We start from the raw sequence: 20,700 nt of genomic DNA on the forward strand, positions 1-20,700 counted from the left end.
AGTTATAAAAGCCTTAATTCATGTTTTGTAATAATAAAAGGAACAGAAGCAAACACGTTTTGGAATAGACAGTCAATGAAACTTGTTGATTGACCGAAGGAATGAAATAAAAGGTAAATAGTTCATACCAAATCAAACCACTGATTAAAGCACAAATATGAGAAAATAAAACACTTTGGCCGAGAAGAAGTCAGTAAGTTTATTTTGGAGAAATTCTGTGCTTTTTTAACAGTGCACCAGAAAGAAAATATTAGGCAGTTGGGAATAAATTAATGAATGCCCCCCAGATAAGAGCTCAGCCTCACAGGGGCATATTTGGCCCACATCACTGTAAAGGGCAGTTGAAGCTTTGAGAATAAATTATTCCTTTCAAGGAAAGTGGCATTAAAACCCATTAAGATGTTGAAACTATTCTAGGAGTTGGGGAGGAGGGTAAAGGAGATGATGGAGGGGGTGAACTCAAGTAGGATATATTGTAAGAACTTTTGTAAATGTCACAATGAACCCCCAGTACAATAATAATATTGTAAAAATACATAAATAAATATTTTTTTTGAAAAGGGAAACAAAACCTGTTAGGAACTGAATTGAGTCTTTCAAATCTGTGTGTTGAACAAAGTCCTAATGGGACTGCTGAATTTGGACATAGCTTTTAAAGAGGATGTTAATGTTAAATGAGGTCATAAGCCAGGGCCCTAATCCCACAGGGCTGGTGTCCTTTTAAAAAGACAGAAAAACCATAGAGGAAAAACATAGAGAAAATGCTGTGTGAGAACACAGAGAAAGTAGTCATCTGAAAATCAAGGAGAGAGGGCTCAGGAGAAGCCAAACCTGCAGACACTTTGCTTTTGGGCTTCCAGCCTCCAGAGCCAGGGAAAAATATATGTCTGTGGTTTAAGGCTCCCCAAGATGTGATATTTTGTAATGGTACCCTACCTGAGTATTAAAATGCAATATACATTATTTAGGAGACAAAGTGAGGGAAAATCAGCTACAGATCTAAGAACACTGAGTCTGCAGTGTGGTAAGCTGCAAGCATCAGTAGAGTAGGGATCAAAGGGCGTGGGATCCAGTCATGGATCTCCGTGCCTGGCAATACATGACTTTGGCAGGCTTAGGCTTGAAGAACCCTAGATCCACAAAGCTGGGCTAATGGTGTGCAGTGCTGTGGTTATTGAGAGCTTTAAACAAGCTTTTGCCTTTCTGTGTCTTATTTATATCGATACCTGTTTATAATTAAAGATTTTCCTTGTAGAACGGTGGGGTCCTGATCACATCCACAGTGGACAACTCTGCTTCATTATCTGTCAGCTTTCATTCCTTCTGCTGTGTAGGCATTAGCATGTGTGTCCTGACATTTAGTATGTTAATGCAGAGGTTGAAGACCAGGTAGTTATGGTAGTGAGAATGCGTTCTGCAATAAAAACAAGTGAAATCTGAGGTGGAGCTGAGGGTCTCTGAGTTTCTGTGTGTTGTCTTGGCTCTCCAGGCTACATGCAGGACCACAGGCAGCTTGTGGCTTTCATCTCCCTTTAGTTCTTGACTCCTTCATGAATTGATTGAGATGGTCAGTGAAAGTTAACTTTATAGAATTCAGGTCTTAGCTGGGTAGAATATGTCTATAATCCCAGCACTTGGAGACTGAGGGAGTAGGATTGTGAGCTTCAGGCCAGCCTGGAACCCTGTCTCAAAAAAACAAAAACAAAGAGGAGAAAAGAAAGACTTAGGTGTTTTGGGGTTGTTCCAGAACTCTGTTAAAGGTGCATGCAGAAAACTTGGAAACTACTCAATGGAACGTTTAAAGAAGTTAAAGTTTTGAGCCTTAAAAATAAACACACATGCAGAGAGTTGGACAGCATTCTTCAGACTCCATTAGGAAGCTAAAATGGCATTTTACAGGACCTTTATGCCTTGAGAGCTACATGAGCTCAAAAAAATATTTAGTCGGCATCAAGAATTGGAGTGAGTAACTATAAAATCTTTTTCTCTGTTAAGACTTTAAAAATATAGCAGCTTTTCACATCTTTGGAATGTTGGGTGGGTTCTGAGATAGAATAAGAGTTTTTTTTTTTTAAAGGAGAAAATCTCTGTGCTGAGAATTTTTTTTAAAGACTGACAAAACACACTGAATTTAGTAGGCACCCTTATTCATGTTTCCATTCCAGATTTTATGAAAGTAATTGCATATGTATAACAGTAGTGTATTATCCAGAATAGATAGTTTTATAAATCATTGACAACCTTCTGTTGTGTTCCATAATTCTTGTACACAAGTTCAGTATATTTTTGTATGAGAATGTCTGTAATCTTAAAAAAAAGGACTAGCAGAGAATGGAAAGCAAACATGGATGTTAATATCCATGGATGTGGAAAACAAGAGTCTCTTGGTGTCAAATAAATAAAGTTAAAAAGAAAGTTTGTATTTCCTGCCTGGAAACATTGATATAGATTTTATTTCATTCTTGTCTTTTTGTTCAAGAAAACAACAGTACATACTAGGGTTTGGTCTGGCTGTACTTAATAAACAATGTAGAAGTCTAGTTATTTGTTAAACATGTCTTCTGAGCAAAACCGCAAATGCAGCAGCAAGAGTAAGTCCTTCAAAGTAGTCAAGAGCCTACTGTGGCAATGAGAACCTAGACCTGTGAGCACATGTGGGCAGAAAGGAACAAATAAGAAGCAGATGTGTACATGATGCATCAGATACCTATGTGGAGTTTAGATATTATTCATATGCAAAACAGCCATTTGCACAATAAAAATGACTAAACTTGTATCTAATTGAATAGAAATAAGCCACTGAACACTTTGATTTATCTGAAAAACAAAATGTGTACTTTTATCTAAGGAGCCACTTACAAAAAGGAAGAGATGAAAAGTTTTCCGGCATGCCCATGCCAATTTTCAACTAATAATAAAACTGCAGTCTTAAGAATTGACAGGTACAGCCAGTTATTTCAGATTTTAAGCTTTATTAACTCATTATTTTGCCCTTCACCCTCCTTCTGGGGACATGTCTAAGCACTGGAGCCCACATGGGGCTGCACAGTGTCTTGGAACTGGAGTGGTGATAGAAGGATGTTTGATAGGTATGTGCTGGAGGGCTGCAGCCCCAGCCAGGAAAAGAGCTCCCAAATCTCAACCAGGGGTGTCCCAGGAGTGCTCCAGTCAGTGCACAGTGTAGTGGCACTCTGTATATCTATCTGTATCTGTATGTCTGTATCTCTTTCCTGTCCACATTGATCTCCTACTATTACCTTCTATTGTCAAAATACAAGTAGGGATCAGAAGACAAGGGCGCCTAAGTGATTCGGTACATGGGTATTGGCCTCTCAGGGCACAAAACAGAGAAGAATGGAAGATGGGTGGAGGAGTAAGGGGTAAAAATGGAAAATAACAGAATAGATAATATAATTTTGGTACTCATAGGTACATTCCTGATTTCAGATACTGTTTGTGGTACCCTTGACCTAAACATACTTGGTAAAATCTACAATTTGACATATAGTGCTGAGACTGTGGTTTTTTAGCCAGGACTTGGGACCTAGGGAATACTTGAGTGGAATAAGTGAGGCAGGAAGGATAGAAGCCCATGTGGTATGCTACTATGTTGGTAAGCTGATATAATTGCCAACAGTAAGAGGACTCAGCTATTTTATGGCTCATATTTGTTCTTCAGCAGATAGTGATCAATAGAAGCATGGCTAACTGCTTTCCAGAAACCAAGATGCTTTAAAAAATACTCAGAATCCACATGATAGCAGAGCCAATCAGTTCCTGTTACAAGTGACTTGCAGGATTAAGCTATGCTTTGGAATTTACATAAAGTTATGACAGTTAATTTTGAGTGTGCCTTTTCTAGTTAACCATTCCAGCAGGCCATTCATTTCTTTCCTGTTGAAAGTCTGACTGGAAAAGTTGTTTCAGATGTCTGGAGATGTGCTTCATTTTTCCCATTTGGTCCTTTTGAAAAAACACATGGAATGATGCATTGGGAGTGCTAAGGCAGAATACAGGAAGGAAAAGGATGCTTTCTGCCTAATTATAGTAGATTGTAGGGTTGTTGAACTAGCACTGAGAATTCTCACTTTGACTTTTCTAGTTAAGAAAAGTTAACATGAATTTCTTCCCCTTTTTAATTTTTGTTTTGGCCCTCAAATTGGAAATTTTTCTAAAATACGTTAGCTGGCCAGTTTCTGGTAGTCTTCACTGAAGTGAAGGCTAGCAGACCTGATTTCATGGTATCCGTTTTCTTCCCTGAGCATCTGCAGTTGAACCTCAAGAGTATCCCCAGCCACCTGTTTTACAGACTCATATTTTTCCAGCCAGGCCCTTTGGAGGTACTGCTACTCTCAGACCATCACTTTGACCTTCTCCTTGCTCTTCTAATGGGTACTTTCCCTTGCCCAATTGGGGTCACAGGTGCCACAGAACTGTCTACAGAGGTATTCCATATGACCACACTCCCCAGTGTTGGAGTCTGTTAGGAATCTCCCCCAGGAGTTTCCCAGAAGAATTGGGGCTTTAGCTGCTACATGTTCCCCTAACCAAACCTATCTGGGTTCTCTCTTGCCCACCCCATCACCATCTTTACCAAGGACATGTCCAAGCAATGGTGCTGCTTCTCACATAGTCCCCATCACATCACATCCACCCAATCATCCACCTTTGAAAAGCTGACCGGCCTCATGTTCCTATGGGCTTTTCTCTCATCCACAATCCCTCCCGCCTTCTCAGATTCTGGGAGGAAATTCTGTACTGACTCCTACTGCTGCTGTGGATTCATCAGCATCTTCTGAGGGATTCATAGGTCAATCATTTGACTCTGTTTTTCTGGGAGTTTTGTATGTTCTGCCTTTCCCGAGGCAATAAGCCTCTGACTGAAGGTCTAGCCTTTAAGGTAGAGAACTGCAGGGCATGAAAGAGGTAAGGAAGAAAGAAAAAATAGCAGATCATCTTTCAAAACATTCTGCCCTGTCATTATTCTCCTTCTTGGATGAGTAGTTGAATGTCATTAAGAAATGGGTCAGTTGACAAATGATAAAATAGCGAGGAAGATAAAATGAATTTTATATGAAAGCGACTGCTCACTTACTGCAAAATGAGTCATCAAGCTTGCTCAATACCAGAACATCTTGTTTATCTTCAGTTTTTTATTTCCTTACCAAATCCCTATGCCAAACTTTTCTGTCTTCTATAATTGAAAAACTGCCATTGGAGATTGTTGTCAGATCATGGAGTAACCTCAGGGAAACATAAAAGGCAAGCCATTTTAAGGTAAAAATGAAAAGGAGCTCTCTTAAAGCAAAGTCTTTCATCTTTTTTCAGGGAATTCCTCTGTCAGGCTAACGTTTTTGAACAAAAACAGCTTTCATCTTTGACTCAGTCTGCCTTCCTCACCTGTCTTTCAAATAGGAGATTAAGCATGTAGAAATTGTATAGGTCTTGACTGTTTCCTAGTGATGGCCCCACACCATCTCCCCAAGGGCTTGGAGGGATAGAGGAGTGGGAATCACTATCCCCAAGGGTAGTCCTGGCACCAGAGAGTGGTAGAGTTAGATAGCATTTGATTCCTGTGATATTGCCCCACCCTACCCTTCTTGTACTGTGCTCTTTGTATCTTTGACTGTGACCATCCTGCTTCCTTTACATTGCTTTGTAGTTGTCAGGAGTTATGGCGACTTTCTTGCCTTAGTCTCTGACACAATCTATGACAATAACCCTCTGTATTTCTTTTTTTCTTCTGCTGGATTCTCAGGTTCATGTTTTATGTGCTCATCTCAACAACTGCTTGCCTGTTTTGCTGGCCCTCTGCCATGCACAGGGACTCATTCAGGTCCACTTCCTTCCCAATGAGTGCAGAAAATCATGCCACCATCTCTCAAATTAGGAGAACATACCTAACTTTAACTCTATCAATTTTTTTTTTTTTGCACCAGAAGCTCTGGGTGTGAACATTTAACTGGCGCAGACTGATTTTATGTTCATTTTTAGAGTTGTCCTGATTCCTTTTGTTATTTTCCTAATAAGTAATTAATGTCTTTGTCAAAAAACTTTCAGCTTCTCTTGTTATTTTCACATCAGAAAGTTTGTAGTTTCTCTTCTCCTGGATTATTTTTAAAATTATTGAAAAAATTATAGACATCATCTAAAGAGGAATTCGCATTAATACCTTAAATATAGAACTTTTATTTTGTGTTAAAAATTAATTCTTCATCCGGAAAATATGAGAGCTGACTTAGTTTGATAATTTGTGACTTTAAGATTGTCATAATATTAGTAACTCAGTGGAAAAATGTATATGTGGCATTAAACCTTTGGTAAGTAAGAATTAGTCATAATTGTTCTTGCTCCTTAATTTAACATGCTAAGATAATAAAGGTATTATTTGAAAAAAACTTAAGAGAAAAGTTTAATGTTTTAATCAAATAATTTGAATTTAAGAAGGAAAAATTCTGATACTTTGTTTTATATTTATTTCTATTTCCACAAAATGGTGAAGTCATTAAGAAGGAAGTCGACAGTGAAAAAAACAACTGGTCCTTCTATTTAATAAACCTACTCAATGAAGTCCTAGTAATCTGATATGTTGAATTAAAGCAAGCATCTTTGTTTAAACTGATCCCAATTTGTTGTAACATAAAGCAGTTTTTCAGCTTCAATCTCCCTGACTGGAATATCTATTTTACAGCAGTCTTTGTGTTCCAGATATGTTCTGACATCACTTCTCAGTTTCAAAATCTGCACCATTTGCTGAAACAACTTTATGAGACAATCTAGAACAAGTGGAAAGTTCATGTTAAGTTCATCTAAGTTCTACCTTTATAACTGTTTTGATTATAGAGTGAAGCAAGATGTAGATAGATATCTGATATAATTATAATAGATATTTTTCACTCAATCTTAATTTACTCAGGCAAGGAGAACAATTAAAACTGGATTTAGAATAAGATAAATCTGGTTTCAAATCCAGTTATTTCTCTCTGGGTAAATTATGCAACTCTTTAAGCTTCAATTTTTGCATTCATAATACTTATTTTAAGGAATTACTGTGAAGTCACATATCAGAGAATGTAGCTATAATGCTTGATCAGTTTCAAAGCCACCTATTTAGCTAGATGTATAAACACACAAATACACACACACACACACATGCACAAACAACACTTATCTAAGTACTGACTTTCCTAATGACTCCCTTATCACAGTCTTTCTTAAAGAAGAGTTCGAGAGCACACAAGGGAGGGGTGAGGATAGGTAAGACACCTAAAAAACTAGCTAGCATTTGTTGCCCTTAATGCAGAGAAATTAAAGCAGATACCTTAAAGCAACTGAGGCCAATAGGAAAAGGGGACCAGGAACTAGAGAAAAGGTTAGATCAAAAAGAATTAACCTAGAAGGTAACACCCACGCACAGGAAATCAATGTGAGTCAATGCCCTGTATAGCTATCCTTATCTCAACCAGCAAAACCCCTTGTTCCTTCCTATTATTGCTTATACTCTCTCTACAACAAAATTAGAGATAAGGGCAAAATAGTTTCTGCTGGGCATTGAGGCGGGGGAGCTGGAGGGGGTGGAGTGGGTGGTAAGGGAGGGGGTGGGGGCAGGGGGGAGAAATGAACCAAGCCTTGTATGCACATATGAATAATAAAAGAAAAATGAAAAAAAAAAAGAGTTAGATGTCATAGCAACTATCTAAATAAAACCTACTGTGGTACTTTTTACAAGTTCCTTCTTACTTTCAAAGGCATCAGTATTTTGTTTCTGGGGCAATAGGTTAGGAGTTTGTAATACTTGCTTAGAAGTTATAATAATCCAGGATGATAAATTTTATTGAAGTCAATATGATATACATCATGTCCATGGGTTTAAAATAGTATGAAAATGAGCTCAAGATGTTGGTGAGATTGTAAGATATATGAAGATGGCAGACACACAATAAGGGATACGGAGGAGGTGATAAGTAGCACAAAGGAAATAGTGAGGATCAAGGCTGACGGCTGATAGACAAGTAAAATCAATGTTTAAAGAACATAGCAAGAGTTACAAGAGGCAGTAGATCCAACAATTAGCTGGGAAATTATGAGAAAACCAGTCCCCTAATGTGGCCCTCTATGAATCTGCAGCCTTGTTTAAGAAAGAAACTCTTTCAGTGCACTAATTTTAGCTTTAATATCTAATGCCCTTCTTAATCTTTAAAAATCCATAGAAGGCTTACTGACAATCCAAAAGCCCGATGTCATTTGGGTTTGCTGCCAGTTGCGTTAGGATCTCTTTGGTTGTGTGGTCCAAGTCATAAGATACGTGCTCTCAGCTTATATGGGGGCTTTTCTGATTATTTATATTTTGCCCATCTATCTTTCCTCATTGATCCACCATTTACCATGTATTTGTCCCCTTGTCTGTCTGTCTGTATTCCACTATAATTTCAGTGAGCATGCTTTGGCCTGAAAGTGCCAAATTTTTTCCATTCATCATTCACTGGCAAGAGCAAGTCAGTGTGGCCAATCCTATATGCAGAAGAAGCTGGGAAGTATTTTCATGGGAGCACAGAAAGACAGAGAAACTGACTTTGGTGAGGGGCTAACAGTCTCTGCCCAAACTCCTATTTCTTAGTGAAGTTGCTGAGGATTACAATAATATCTAAAATATACAATATTGTTATTCATTCATCCAATAAACATACACTAAGTTCTAGTTTCAGGGCTACCAGGGAAGATCCAACTATAAAAATTCAGCTGTGATAAGAATACATTTCCTTTAAAATTCTGGGTGAAGAGTACCTTGAGATGTGGGGAATTACTATGGATTTTACTTGAGTATTGGGACTGAGAGACAAAGATGTTTCATGTAGCTATCTAACCTTATGGCCAACATTTAGAAATGACTAACTCCATGTCACTCTCTATATCTTTATTTCTTCAGCACGGCACCATATTATAACATCTCACAGGGGTGTGTTTATCATCTCATTGAAATGGAATATCTGTGTCATGAAGGAGATTTTAGGGTATACCCTTGGTGTCAAGATGTCATAGGGTGTTGAGAACTCATAAGTGTATTTTAGGAGGCCTCCTGGGACCAAAAGATATCTCTGAAATAGATGGGAATGTCCCTGTTAAGTGCCTGATGTTACAGAGTTGAGAGAAGACACGTAAACTCTCGCAGAGTTCCTTTTTTTTTTTTTTCAGTACTGGGGATTGAACGCAGGGCCTTCACCTTAGCCACTCCACCAGCCATTTTTTTGTGAAGGGTTTTTTCGAGATAGGGTCTTGTGAATTATTTCCCCAGGCTGGCTTCCAACTGTGATCCTCCTGATCTCCGCCTCCTGAGTAGCTAGGATTATAGGTATGAGCCACCAGTGCCCGGCTTCTTGCAAAATTCTTGTAAGAATTTGTGTATTTACAAGAATTTTGCAATTTTGCAATTCTGCTAATTTACAAGAATTAGCAGAACCCATGCTAATTTTGTTCTGTGACTTTGTGATGTCAGTCACGATTATGACATCAAAGTCTTTATTTTCAGGACCACAAATGAACTTTTGGGAAAAGAAAAGTTGAATGAATGGCAGGTGAGAATGCAATGTCCTTGTTATTAATAACAGTAAGGAGAATGAAAGTTTTAGGTCAGTTGCCTGGAGTTACAGAGGTTTGGAATATTATTTTACTAGGGACACCATAGCAAAATATCATAGATTGAGTGGCTTAAAGAAATAAATTGATTTTCTTATGACCCTGGAGGATAGAAGACCAAGACCAAAACAATGGTAGGCCTGGTTTCTTCTTTCGCCTTTCTCCTTGGCTTGTAGATACCCATCTTCTGCTTGTACCTTTACCTGGTCTTTCCTCTGAGCTTGCCTGGATTTTTTAAGAAAATATAGAGCTAAGGATATTTATGGGAATTTGTCCAAATTTCAAATGATAGCATCCACGGTGAAACTGATATTTATAGGAGAGTTGATAAAATTGAAAAGTCAGGATATAAGATATAATATACCCTTGTGTCTTTTAACTTACCCTACACTAAGAAGGTTGACTATTTTAGTCATGTATTTTTTTGACCATTTGTACTATTTCATTTGAAAAGTGTCCATTCAGTTTCATTGCCCATTTAATGATTGGATTATTTGTCCTTCTGTTATTTATTTTTTTGAATTTTTAATATATCCTGGATATTTATCCCTGTTGAATGAATATCTAGCAAAGTTTCTTTTTTTTTTAACAATTCCTTAGGCTTTCTCTTCACTTTGTAGATTGTCTCTTTTGCTTTGCAGAAGGTTTTTTAGTTTGATGCAATCTCATTTTTAAATTCTCACTCTTCTCCTGTGCTACTGGAGTCTAATTAAAAAGCTCTTCAGCTATGCCCGCATCTCGAAATGTTTCTCCTTTGTATCCCTCTAGTGCTTCTGAAGTGTCAGGTCTTCAGTTAAGGTCTTTGATTCATTTTGAGTTGATTTTTTGTAAAGGGTGAGAGATAGAGATGTAGTTTCAGTCTTTTACACATGGATGTCCAATTTTTTCATCATCACTTGTCAAGGAAGCTCTCTTTTTTCCAATGTGTGTTTTTAGTATCTTTGTCAAGAGTCATATATCTGCTTGGGCTTTTTTCTGGAGCATCTATTCTTTTCCATTGGTCTATGTGTCTGTTTTTGTGTCAGTATCATTCTATTGTGTCTAGTACCATAGCTCTGTAGTATAATTTAAAATCAGGCATTGTGACAGCTCCAGAACTGCTCTTTTGCTGAGAATTGCTTTGGCTATTAGGGGTACTTTGTGTGCCCATATGAATTCTAGGATTGTTTTTCCTATTTCTGTGAAGAATGTTATTGGAATTTTGATAGGGATTACACTGAATTTGTATATTGTTTTTAACAATGTTAATTTTATCAAGCAATGAACATGGGAAGTCTTTCCATGTTCTAGTGTCTTCTTCAACTTCTGTCTTCAATACTTTATAGTTTTCATCATAAGGTCTTTAAAACTTTGACTATGTTTATATTTAGGCATTTTTGAGGCTATTATGAATGGGATTATTTTCTCAGCTTCTCTTTCAGTGAGTTCATTGTTGGTATACAGAGAAGACACTGATTTTTTTATGTTGAATTCTTATCTTACTGCTTTGCTCAATGTGAATATCAGATCTAAGAGTCTTTTGGTGGTGTTTTTTAGGTCTTTTAGTGTAGGATCATCTCATCTGCAAAAAGGAATAATTTGACTTCTTCCTTTCCTGTTTATATCATTTTATTTATTTTTATAGACTTACTGCTTTGGCTAGGAATTCAAGCACTATATTAAACAGGAGTGGTGAAAGGGACACCCTTGTCTGGTTCCTGATTTTAAAGGAAACGCTTCCATTTTTCCCCATTCAGTATAAATATGTTGGCTGTGGGTTTGTCATATGTATCCTTTATTGTGTCGAGGTACAATCTCTCTGTCTCTAGTATCTTCAGGGCTTTTATCATGAAGGGATGTTGAATTTTGTCAGAGGCTTTTTCTGTATTTGTTGAGATGATTATGTGATTCTTATTCTTGCTTCTGTTTATTTGTTGCATTACATTTATCAATTTGTACATGTTGATCCATCCTTGCATTCCTGAAATGCTAGCACTTGTCTGTTTTACTGATTTTATTTTATTTTAAGGAGTAAATATGCATACTGACTTTTGATATTATATGTGTATCAACTGTCTTTACTATAATTTGAGCATTTTAGAATATTGTTTGGGTAAAAGCAAGCTGGATCTGGGAGCAGGCTAGTATGGACCTTGATGTTAGAGAGCACTCAACTTCACATATCAAGTCAGTATGTAATTGTTTTATAATTAACAATTTGCAATAACATTTACTATTAAACAACCCTGGGAAATTTTCCACTCTCTGCTTCTTTACTTTGTCTCATTGAGATAGTTACAAAATGCAAGATACCTTAGGCCCAGAAACATAATCAGAGAAAGAGGATAACACTTCAGAATTTTGACTCAGCATTTCCTTAATGTCTCTTCTGATCTTAGGAGCCAGGAAATTTACTGGAGCTCTTACAAAGAATTCTGAAGACACCCAAACATGCATGCACCCTCACTCCAGGTGCACTGAAATAACATTTCTAATATCTTAGCCACTCCAAAGAGAGGCATATACTGACACAGAGAAAAGTGTTGTTGGCATAAAGAGACTAAAAGTTAAAAAACATACATGCTTTCTTTTTTTCCTTTTCCTCAGAAAGAGGTGATTAAGTGCTCTCACCTAAGCAACTGTGTGTAAAATGAGGTTGCATTCAGAAAGGGTAAAATACAGGTCAGGAAGAAATATAGCCTACAACAACATGAAGAGATAAGCAACATGTTCTATAACACAATGACAGGAACATAGAAAATATTCCATGCTATGATAAGTACGGTTTTCTATCATTATCGTTTTAGTCAAAAAAGGAAAAAAAATAGGGATTAAATGAATATTTTACTTGCAAATATCTTCCCAGGGATCCTTGAAAAATTATCAAAGTAACAAGTTCTTATACTTTTGTTAAATTTCAGAAACATATGAAATAAAAACTGAAAATTCCATTCTTCCATCCCTTAATCTCATTCTTCAAAAGTAATTTCAATCTGGGGCTAGTGATGCCTACAACCCCTGTACTTGGAAAACAGAAGCTGAGTTAGGAGGATCTCAGTTCCAGACTAATCCAGGAAAAATCTCAACCAATATGCAGGGAGTGGTAGCATCCCTGTCACATTATCTATGTGGAAGGCATAAATAGGAGAATCATTCTCTAGGCCAGCCTGGGCAAAAACATGAGACCCTAAATGGAAAAATAACTAAAGCAAAAAGGGCTGGAATCTTGACTTAAGTGGTAGAGCACTTGCCTGGCAAGTGTAAGGTCCTGAATCCAAACCTCAGTACTATCAAAAAACAGGGTGTTTACAATTTGGTATGCATGTTCAGTAATTATCCATCAACATATCAATCATCAATATAATATCATCAGTACCATCATTATCCATCAATATAGTATCATTAATTTTCACTTAAAGTTTCTTTGTGCTCCACTTATTCATTTCTTCCCTGACTCCAATGGTTGACAACCACTGATCTGTTTTCTGTCTGTATAGTTTTGCCTGTTCCCGAATGTCATATAGTTGGAATCATACAGTCTATTGGCTTTTTTTTTTTTTTTTTTTGCTTACTAACATGAATTAAAGTTTCTTCAATGCCTTTTCCTGGTTTGGTAGTTCATTTCTTTTTAGCACTAAATAATATTCCATTGTGTGGATATAACATAATTTATGGGTCCATTTACCTAGTGAAGAACACCCTGCATGTAAGTTTTAGCAATTAAGAATAAAACTACTATAAACAACTATATATTGGTATTTATGTGGACATATTTTCAATTCCATTGTGTAACTACCAAGGAACACAATTTCTGGATTGCTTAACAGTATGCTTAGATTTGTTAAAACCTACTAGTCTTCCAAAGTGACATCACCATTTTGCATTCCCACCAACCACTGAATGAGAATTACTTTTGCTCTACCTTTTCATCAGCCAGCATCCTGGCTTTTGGCCATTCTCTTGGGTGTGCGATGATATGCCCTTATCACTTGACTCTGCATTTCCTTGATGACTGATGATGGAGCATCTTTTTTTGTGCTTACTTGTAATCTGTCTCTCTCTTTGGTGAAGCACCTGTTAAGGTCTTTAGCCCATTTTTTAATGTTTGTTTTCCTATTGTTAAGTTTTAAGAGTTCTTTGTGTATTTTGGATAATAATTGAGTTTTTAAAATATTTTTTGGATAAAATTCCAATCAATGATACACATTGCATTCAGTTCTGGATCTTAATCTGCTTTAGGTTAAAACAATCACCTCATATACTCTTTCGATTTTTTCAGAAATTGATATTTTGAAAAGTCAGGCAAGTGAACTTGTAGAATTATTCTACAATCTTGATTTGTTTTATCATCTCATTAGTAGAGTCATATTAAATACTGACGTCACTAATGCTGGGTAGTTTTTGTCTGATGACGCTGATGTAATCACGTGGTTACAAAGATGCCCGCCATATTTCCCATTGTAGAAGTAAATGTGTTCCTTTGAAATTATTAGGGAATCTGTGGGAGGGTACATTGGGACTCTCCAAATATGATGCCCAGAAATCTTCAGTCCAACTGCTACAGCATCTACCAGTGATCCTTGACTAGATTATTATATCTTTGGTTTCAGAAATATGATTTAGTTATTCTGTTATTCTTCCCACATTTATTCCAAATTGTTCTACTGTATAGGAGAGCTTTTTCTGGCCTATAATTTTTGAGTACCCTTCTAGATTCATAGATACCTTCTTTACTCAATTCCATTACCATCATTTATTTTTGTTTATATTTATGTTTCCAAAGTAGGCCAGTGGGAGCCGATTTGTTATAGAGTTCATTCTTACTTTCAGTATAAACACACAAAAACAATGTTCTTGGCTCACATTTTACTTCCTGTGTCTTACAACTGGTATCAGGAGTCCTGGTTCATTTTAGTTGGAAAACATACTTAGAAACCAAGATTTGTGTGTTACATAGACTCACTGCTGTTGAAATACTGATCTTTCTGGGCCTCTTCAAGAGGGAGTTTTGGCAAAATTATCTAAAGATATAGGCATAAAACTGTGCATGGAAGCACTGATTGTGATGTTACAAAATTGGAACCAGCCCAAAGTCCACCAGTATGATACTGGTTGAATACACTATGATTCATCCACACATGAAATCACTCTGTACTTGTGAAAAAGAATAAGGAACATCTCTATCTATGACTATGAAATAAATCCTAGGGTGAATTATTAAGTCAAAAAATAATTTTGGTGAACATTGTATATGTTATTTATTTAAGAAAGTACACATGGACACACACACACACACACACACACACACTTTAAAAGGGTAAGCAAAAATTCTGAGAAAAACCAACAACAGAAATGTTGCACTGGGGACAGGGAACACACAAATGAAGAACATAAAGAGATAGTAGTAAGAGTTCTTTGAAAATCTGCAATTTTCAAATTTGATCTTAAAATCTTCTAAATGTTTTACATAAGTATAAAATAGAATTAAATATTTTTAAAAGCAATTCTTAAGAATTACAAATAAAATGAAACAAATGAAAATATTGAATCTTCAGTTGCAATCATAGCCATCCTATTCCGAAAGGTTGTGAAATGCAATCATTTAAAACCAAGGCAAAAAATATAAAACTAGAACAATAACAAGAAAAACATGCATGATTTTTAGTAATTAGCTTGATGGCATTATTCTGAAACTGTCATGTACATAAAAGTAACTATATGGCATTTTTGTTATATCATTTTTAAGATTCTCAACAAGAGAAAAGAAGATTAAGATAAAAGATCTGCTACTGCTGAGTTTGAATTGGAAATGCCAGATTTAACTCATCATGTATTTAGTCTCTAAAAATAACCAAGCAAACATACAAACTCTACTTCTGGTTACTGAAAAAGCTGACAAACATTGATGAATCCAGTGGCAACAAGAATTTTTGCTACCAGGTAGCGCTCTTTAACTACCATTTGGCCAAAATGGCTTATCCTAGGTCTAGAACAAGAAAATGTTTCTAAACCTGGAGCCATACATCATACAGGACAGTAAGGAAGCCGTAAACCTGCTCTACCTCTGTCAAGCCTCAGGCGCCCATGCTAAGTTCTTATTAGCTAAAGATGTGGACCAAGAAAAATAATAACTGCAATACATTGAGATAACTAATATGTTTATGTCTGTAATTTCTTACTGATGTTTTTAAAACTGCACTTTTTTCATTTCTAGAGTAAGCTTTTTTTACAAAAAAATGTCGACAAAGAAAAGAATGGAGTAATTCTGCCTCCACATGCAAAATTTGTCACTGGATAACAAAAATAGTTGTTGAAGAAAATTTTATACTTCTAGAGATATTTCATCTAATAGTTTGAAAAGAAATGATAAAACTGTAAGGTCACTATTTTACAGTCTTAGTGAATGAGTGGATCTTACATGGAAGGTCAACAGTTTTGGACCCCACAAAATAAGATATCCAGACATGACCCACTTGACCTCTGCCAGACAGTGCTATCTGCTTGACAAAACATTCATCCTGCAATAGTCACTACTCAAGCTTGTTCAACATATGTCTCGGCAACTTTCTAGATCCAAGTAAGAGTATTCAGGAAATAAAAGAGAATGGAGAAACTTGTTAAATATCACTCAAATGCAATCAGCAAAATTCAGAGCATGGAAACTTCTACTAGAGGATTAATCCAATTTTCTTTAAGAATTAACTGTGAAGACAAAAGAGAGATGGAGAGGGTACTTGTAAATTAAAAGTGACATAAGAGAAAATTTTCTGGAATTAGTGGTGATGGCTGACAACTTTATGAATATACTAAACATTGATGAATTATATACAGCAAAGGGGAGAGTTTTGTGTATGTGAATCATGTCTTAAGAACAATTGAAATAAAGAGACATAGTGCATGTTTCACCAAGTCACACAGTGTGAACTCTATTTGGATCATGAGTCAAACTAACTTCAAAACAAACATTTATGCACACAGAGCAGTGACACTGAAGACTTGTTTGTATTATTTTTTAATGCTGCAATGGTACTGTAGTTTTGTTTAAAAGAAAGATCCATATGTCATAGACTACATGTTGACAAAGGAATATGACATTTGATATTTGTTCAAAAAGAAACAGAAAGTGGAAATGGTGTGTGGTATAGATGAAACAGGGTCAAATACAAGTTGATAACTGCTAAATATGAATCTGGGTATCATTATTCTGTTACTTTGGGATATGTTTGGAAATTTTTCTAATAAAAGGTGCTGGCTCTTCTTAAAATTCATAAGTACATTGTATTCTTCAGTTTCAAATTCAACACAGTGAAATTTTCTCACCTTCCCCATCCATTCTGCCACTGTGAAGAAACTAGTTTCCAAAAATACCATAAGTTTACTAATTTTTTCTATCTTAATATACATACAAATAGTTTCAGAATTTCCACACCTATACCACTATCAATAGCAAGCTTACTAAATAAAGTACAAGATTTCTCTTCTGTTCTTTTATTTATCCAAAGAGTGCACAGAATACTATGTTCAAAAGTTACTTGAAGTAATTTCATTTATGTATAGCTCCTTTATCAATTTGATGTGTTACTAGGGTCACTTATTTCTGGTAATATTTGGTTTTAAAGTTTAGTTTTTCTTCCTTTGCCTTTGATTTTTTTTATTATATAACAACATTTTGCTTTTTGGTGTGATAGCCCTCCCAAAATCATGGACTTTTTGTGAGATGTATAGCACCATGCTCATAAAGAGGCATGGTACAAGAAGGGCAAGGATTCTCTGTATGCCCAGGGGAAATGGTGTTATGACAGGAAATGGAGAAATGGAGTGGCTATGGTGGGCAGACCACACAGATTTTCCAGAAAAAAGCTAAAACTACAAAGAAAATTGTGCTGAGGCTTGAATATGTTGAGTCCAACTGCAGAACTAAGAAAATGCTGGCTATTAAGAGATGCAAGCATTGTGTACTGGGAGGAGATGAGAAAAGAAAGAGGCAAGTGACTCCATCTTTTGTTTTGTTATAAAAACAATAAAATCATGAGGTCAATTTCAAAAAAACAATTTAAAAAATTTTACATTGTTCAAAAGTCAAAGTACTTGTGAAGGTGTATTTAGGGAAACATAGATTCCACCCGTATCCCCTCTTTGCCTTCTTGTGTACAACATTTTAATTAGTTTCTATTTTATTCTTATGCTTCTTTTTACAAAAATAAGTAACTACACATGAATAGTCATAATTTCCTTTGCTCCTTACATAGACAGTACCATGCGAAGTACTATTTTATGCTTTGCTTTCTTTCCTTTTAGGAAAGTTACCTCTCCACATCACTTGTTGAAAGTTCTTCCTCACTCTTTGCTCATAGATTTTGCATTTCTTTTGTGGGTGGGCATTTGGGTTGTTACTGAGGTTTTGCTATTATAAGGAGTCTCACATCACTGCCAGCCCTGTCATAAACAAGACTCTATCTCAAAAATAAACAAAGCAAAAAGGTAGTTCTAGTGGTAGAGCACCTGTCCCTGAGTTCAACCCCTAGTAAAGGAAAAAAGGAAGGAGGGAGAGAGGGAGGTAGAGAGGGAGGGTAGGAGGAAAGGAGACAGGAAGGAAGGAAGGAAGGAAGGGTGGGTCTTACATCTTACAACCTTGTGCACAGTGTTTCTTCACTGTGAGGTACGTGATAGGGTAAATTCCTAAAATTAAAATTCGGGATCTTGGAGTAAACAAACTCACAGGTCTGTTTCATAGTGTCCCTGTCCCTTATCAGCAATGTGCAGAGTTTCTGAGACAGCTTCACCAATGAGAATGTGTTGTCAAGCTTTTGAATTTTTATCAATTGATTGATGTAACAGGTAACCACACCTCTTCATATTTTAACATTCATTTGAACATTTGTAAAGTTTCATGTATTTTACCCATTTCTTTTTCAGAAGTTTTGACTTTTTAAATTCAATTTTAAGAGTTCTATATCTTTGTTCTAAGTTGAAAATGTTTTCTCCCAATTTATCATTTGTCTTTAATGATTGTGCATTTTGCCATGAAGGCAGTTTTTAAATAATTCGATGCAGCAAAAGTTTCTTAATGCAGTCATCCCTCAGTTTCTATGAGGAATCAGTTCCAGAACTCCTGCAGATAGCAAAATCTATGGCTGCTCAAGTTCCTTACATAAAATGGCTTAGTATTTGCTTAGAATCTGCACAATCCTTCCACATACTTATCACTTCTCGATTATTTATAATGCATTAAAATGTGTGAAAGTGATTATTATACTCTATTGTTTAAGGAATACTGACAAAAACATCTGTGCATGCTCACAGCAGATGCAATTCTTTACTGAATACTTTAAATTTGTGGTTGGTAGAATCCATGGATGAAGCCCATAGATATGAAGGACTGACTATATTTGATGGCATTGTGCTTTGGAGTCAGAGTTTTAAAGTATCCATCTATGTTTCTAGGATTTTTGTATACATATTGAAAGCATGTTGTGCTTATTGAGTCTCTATGCTCCTCTGTCACAGAGGTTTACTACAGAGGCTTTACGTTCTGTTTAATGACTTCCATAGCTTGTCCCCCTCATTGTGTTTCTTTCCAGAACTTTTCTACATAATCTTACACATTTATTTTTCCATATGAACTTTTAATCAATTTTTTTAGATTAAGGAAAAAAAGACACTACTTTTTTGTGGGGTGGGTAATGGTAATGACATTAGATTGCTTTAATGAATCTTTTCCTCACTTTCTTACCACCAAATAATGATACAATGTCTGTCACATAAGGGATGCTTAAAAGCACCTGAAAGCGTGAGCCTCACATTTCACATCTGCATGCAGTTACTGGATTATTAATAAGGAACTCCAGTCATATCTATAAATATTTATCTAGTAATGTAAGTACTTCATAGTCTTTTAATTTTTAGGGATGACAAATGTTCCATAACATGTTCCAGGTGGAAAGCAGCATTCATAGTTTACTTATGTGTATGATCCATAGACAGATGATCAGAAGATAGTAATACAGATCTATCACACATATATGGCGTGGCGTGGGATGGTAATTGGTTGTCCATATATGGATGTTATCCAGATGATACTTTTCTTTTTACATATACTACTTGTAACACATTCGAAATAGATGTTTTACCCAGATTTTAATAGTTTTACTCCCAAAGATGAATGTCCCACAAATTGTTCTTTCAAGTTCTCCACCCTAGTTTTTCTGCGCCACCCCATTGGGACATAATAAAATCAGCATGTTGAAAAAATTAATGTATTTCCCAAGTCAATTTTTTCCTTTGGGTTCTTTCATACTGAAAAGTGGACCAAATAGCATCCTTGTGTGTACACTTGTCTCCTTTATCTATTTTTTTGGGGGTAGTGTTTTCCAAAAGTTATGCTAGATGATAAAACCAAAAAAAGTAGAGTGACCCATCAATTCTTCACTTCACATAAAACTTATTTTCTATCATTGGCTTTGCTTCATGTTGCTGCAAACAGTTTATACATTTACAAAACTACTCAACATAGGCAAGGCTTATAAATATCAAGTGCCTTTGGGCATACAGAAGTGTTACAATTTGCATGCTAATGCAGAGATCTGCCCTATAAAGATGTAATTGATGTCACATTTGATATTGGTAGTGTGTGAATGTTTGACAAACAACTACCTATATGTTCTTTTTCTATATTCATTGTACAAAGTACTTTTTTTAAATAGTTATTATAATCTGTTAGAAAATCTCCATGACAGATTAGCTCTTTCTCCTGTCTGCTTATGAGCAAACTTATCCTTCCTAGCCTTTGGTGCTAATTAGATTTAATGTGTTACTTGGCAGTTCATTGGTTGAGAACAGAGTGGATCTGTGTTTCCTTTCATGTTACTTTAGCATACCTAACAGGTGACTCCATTGGAGGCTGCAGAAGGTTCAGGTCTTGGCTGCCTAGTGACTCTGTGCCCAGAATGTAGGATTCCACATGACTCAGAGGACTGAGAGGCCAGTTCTGCTTGGATCCTCACTTCAGATGCCCAGTTAAATTATACATTAGGAGCCCCATAGAGACAATTCACAATTCAGATTGCCCAGATCTACCTGTAGAGACCC

The 20,700-nt window shown here is 36.1% G+C and overlaps 1 protein-coding gene across 8 annotated transcripts in view; it reads left to right on the top strand.

Annotated features, from left to right (window-relative positions):
• Positions 1-20,700, top strand: part of Prkn (parkin RBR E3 ubiquitin protein ligase) — a 1,269,303-nt gene that overhangs the window by 364,727 nt on the left and 883,876 nt on the right. The gene's annotated exons all lie outside the window — the stretch shown is intronic.

The sequence above is a fragment of the Castor canadensis genome, chromosome 1, assembly GCF_047511655.1.
Source record: "Castor canadensis chromosome 1, mCasCan1.hap1v2, whole genome shotgun sequence".
In the NCBI taxonomy this organism is placed as follows: domain Eukaryota; kingdom Metazoa; phylum Chordata; class Mammalia; order Rodentia; family Castoridae; genus Castor; species Castor canadensis.